This window comes from Arachis ipaensis, chromosome B05 (genome assembly GCF_000816755.2).
Source record: "Arachis ipaensis cultivar K30076 chromosome B05, Araip1.1, whole genome shotgun sequence".
Taxonomy (NCBI): domain Eukaryota; kingdom Viridiplantae; phylum Streptophyta; class Magnoliopsida; order Fabales; family Fabaceae; genus Arachis; species Arachis ipaensis.
The window spans coordinates 112734984-112739636 of NC_029789.2; positions in this window are offsets into that span (position 1 = coordinate 112734984).

Genomic DNA, 4653 nt, shown 5'->3' on the forward strand with positions numbered 1-4653 from the left:
TTGTTGCAATAAACAAAAAAATAAGATTTAATTATTTTGTGTTCTAAAAATATATTTTAAAAATATAATTATAAAAAAATTATATTTTTAATAATTTTTAATAAAATATTTTTTTTATAATACTAAAATATATTCTTAAGACACATAGTAATAAGTAAGATTAAAAAATATCATTGGAAAAAGCAATGGTGAGTAAAAGTTTTTAATAGCTATTATATCTAAATTCCCTTGTTACTTGTTAGTTAGTGCTTAGCAGTAGAGTAGTAGGGATAATAATGTGATGGGATAATGGGATTGGTTTTTGTTTAATTTGTGGAATTGGCCATTGATGTGAAAAGTTTTGTTGGTGAGGGCAAGGGATCTACCCTCTAATCATTACCCTTATTGACTATGGCCTTGAAATGAAATTAAGTGTGTTTTTGGATTACAGTTTGTAAACGGGAGTTTGCATAAAATTGATTTTGCAAACTTGATTTTGGTCAAAAGTAGGTTTGTGTTAAAGTGATTTATGTTTGGTAATTTTTGTATCAAAATGGATTATAGTAAAATAAATGTTGTTTGACTTATACCATTTAAAATCATTTTTAGATAAAAAATTACTAAAATGGACATCAACTTAGATTTTTTTTATATTATCCTATTATTTTAATTTAGATATTTAAATAGATTTTATTAGTTTATTTTATAATAAAATTAATATTTACTTACTAAAATAAAAATAACATATAAAAATAGACAAAATATTTTTTTAAATAAAAATAAAAATTATATATTTTAGATATATATATATATATATATATATATATTTAATCAAATATGTTACATTTTTTAAGTATTAAATGTTACTTTAGTATTTTTTTACATCGTACTCTTATTCCAGTACTTTCAATAATCTTATTTTTAATATTAATTTGAAATCCAACGTTTATGATTTTATTATTATATATGATTAATTTTTTATTTAATTTATCTTTTTTAATGAAATCCTAATCTATATTATAAAAAATTACACTAAAACATAGTATAGGAGAATTACAATTATAAAAGATAGTACTGAAAATAATAAAAAAAATTAAATATTTACTTTATAGTGATTGAAACAAATCTAAAAGTTCTTAATGATCTTTTTATATAATATATTTTTAGTATTTTTAGTACTTTTTTTTAGTATGTTATAATTTTTTAATATTATTATTATTTACAATTAATTTTTTTATTTAATTTACTTTACCTAATAGAATTAATAAATCATATTATAAAAAGATAATAACAAACATAATACACAAAAATCACGATTATAAAAGTGTATAATGTCAAACAAATAGTTAAAAAAAATAAAAATAATAAATAATAGAAAATTAGAGCTCATATAAATAGAAATAACAAGAATTTTATAAATAATACAATAACATATACAAAGGATAAAGTTGGTAAAAAGTAAATAAAAGGTTACTATCTATGGCTAAAAGCCCGTTAAGAAAACGCAGAAGTTAAAAATAGCTGCTTCTTGTAAACGCTGGTTTTGGCAGCAGAATCACTTCTGCGTTCATGAGAAAAAAATTTGCCAAACCAAAAGTTGAAACTTTCAAGAAATTTAAACGTGCTTCTTCCCTTCCAACGGGTTTGCCAAACACACCCTAAAGCTCCTAATTGTTTCTTCGTTAACGATTAAATTTATGGCTGGCTGGGAGTTCATGTTTTTGTTGGTGGAGTGGTGTCACTTCTCTTTGAATGAAGAACGAGGAAAAGAGAAAGTGCACCCCAGGCCAGTAATAGTTTTTAATATATGGCTGCTATAGCTAGGAGTCCCATGTTTAGCATATACCCAAAAAATAACAAAAAAACAAAGTTTTTAAAATATTATCATCATCTTTTTTCATATTTATTTTCTCTTTATCATTAATGCAGCTTACTTACCCCCTTCCCCCTAATTCTAAGTTTCTAACCATTTTATTTCCCAAATAACCTTTGATTTGTTCTCTTTTTCATCGTTTTCTTTTTTTATTCTTTTTTGGCATGTCTTGAAAGTGAAATTATTACTGATAAGTGGCAACCAAGGAATCTATTTTATTTTTAAGAAAAAGGTAAGAAACAAAGGACCGTGAAATATGCATGAATTGAAGATGGTCAGTTGGTCACAGCTGATGCATACTTGTCTATGGAGCGGACCGACTCATTAACTCTGCAAATGGCCACTAACTTTTAGAACTTTCAAGTTTCAACTGTTAAATTGTTAATCCCTCCTGTGATAATAATAATAATAATAATAATAAGAATAAGGTGAGTTCTACCCAATCCCTCTAAATCAACATGTAAATTATTCTGATGTTTAGTTTTAATTTGAATTAATTTAACCCAATAAAAATTAACATCTTAACTAAAGTAGGGTCATTTTATAATTAAATATTTTTTTAAAATGGATGGTTATATAATTTTTGTAAATATTAAAAAATAAATTTATATTTTTTATCAAATCAGTTTTAATTTGATTCGTTCTACCATTCCATTGAAGAACATCTCCCCTGTTGAGTGAAGAACATTTTCTCCCTTCCATTGTTCTTTCATACTCAAATTCGTTCCTACTAAGCTTCACCGTCGTCGTCGTCATCGCCGTCGGGAGAAGAAGCGTCTGCTGCCCTTTCGCTCGGAACATATTTCTTCCTTTGATCATCCCTTAACATATTTCTATCGCGGCTCTCCCTGCAACCTCCTTACTTCTGCAATTAGGTTTTTGTTCTATCATTTTTTTTTGCTTTATGTCCTTTAATTTTATTCTGAATTGAGTTAATTGACAAATCAATCAAATCAATATTAATTTGATTCGTTCCACCATTTCATTGAAAAACACCTCTCTTGGTGAGTAAGAACATTTCCTCCATTCCACTATTCCTTCCTACTAAGATTCGCCTTCGCCTTTTTATTTTTTTCATTTTAGTTATTTTAGAAAATTTATACATATATTTGACTGAAATGCAATTTATGCACCTTCAATGGTAGATTTTTGGTTAAACAAGTTTTATGGGACAGAACTAACAGCCTTTATACGATGCAAAGACTGACATCTTTTTAGAGGACTTTCCTACTTAGATATATTGTAAGATCGAAAGGCTATGATTCACCGGTTGTTTTTTCTTTTCTCTTTGATTTTTTCTTTTTATAAGACAGGTCTGTTATCCTCCCATCTTATGCCATTCTTCCCATATTAATGATATATTTCTTTCCAAGTCTGATATAATTTCTTATCACAAATGCTTACAGTTCTGAAATATGACAAATCAAGAGTGGATCAGAAAGTTGACGTTTACGAACCTAGATTGGTAGGATTCATTGAAGTTAGACATCAAATATTCACTCATTGAAAGTAGAGCAGGTTCTAGAATTGGTCCTGTTGCTTCCACTGCATCAACTAATACCTTCCCTTAATTAGGGTTCTCTGGGAGCATGATTTGGGGAAGAAGAAAAGATTCAGTTTTTAATATTTTAGTAAATTATATAATTATCCATTTTGGACTATAATTTAATTTTAAAATAGTTTAACCATAATTAACATATCAACCAATTAAAGAACGACATGTCACAAAGGGTAATTTACATATTATTATAAAAAGAGTACAGTAAAATTTACCTTAAAGTTAACTGTATTGTGAAATTCTAATGTAAGAAATTCTACAACTTTAATTCAATTACTGTTAATTATGTTTACTTTGATTATATCGTTTAATCTTTATAAAATAATAATAATAATGATATTTTTTTGATAAATAAACACCATCTTTTAAACACCGTAACATTTACCTAATAATAATAATAATAATAATAATAATAATAATAATAATAATAATAATAATAATAATAATAAATAATGGTTTAGCTATAACTACGGGTGAAAATGGGTCGAGCCAAGCTGAACATTAGCTTTGACGAGTCTGATTTATGTTGTAAACAGATGACTCAAGTCTAGGTCTCTCTGTTATTTTTTGTAGGCTTTTTTTCAAACTCGAATTTGGTCGATATAAAATCTGATAAGCCCACGAACCTATTTAAAAAGCCTGTTTCGTAAATTATATCTCAAAACAATAAACTTAAAAGTTCTAAATTGAAATTATTAAATGCATTCTAAAATTTATAATTTATAATTTGTAAACCATAATTCATTTATATATCAATCGTTAATCACATATCATAACCATACTTACAATCCTTAAACTTTTTCTTTGAACCAAAAAAAAAGTTACAATCTTAACTAATGGTAAGCTTTTTTTTTTTTAAACCTACGACTTGACATTTTCAACTAATAGGTTTTACAACCAATGCAAGTTGGCACAGATGGATGAGGGTCTGTGTTCCTTAACCATCTCTTTCGGGTTTGATACTCATTGGAGGATAGAAATGGAACTTACTTGCTTGGGAGGGTCGCCTACTTTGTGCCTCTATAGTACCCGAGGAATTAGTTATTGGGATTTCGGCCTAATAGACACCTTGGTGTAAACCAAAAAAAAAAAATAATAGGCTTTACAAAAAGCCTAGACCTGTCATGTTTAATAAAACAAATTGAGTTGAGACGAATCTAAAATGAGTCAAGCCACGAACTCTGATGGATAGCTTAGTCCACTTCCAACCTTAGCTATAACATATGCCTTACATATGATAAAG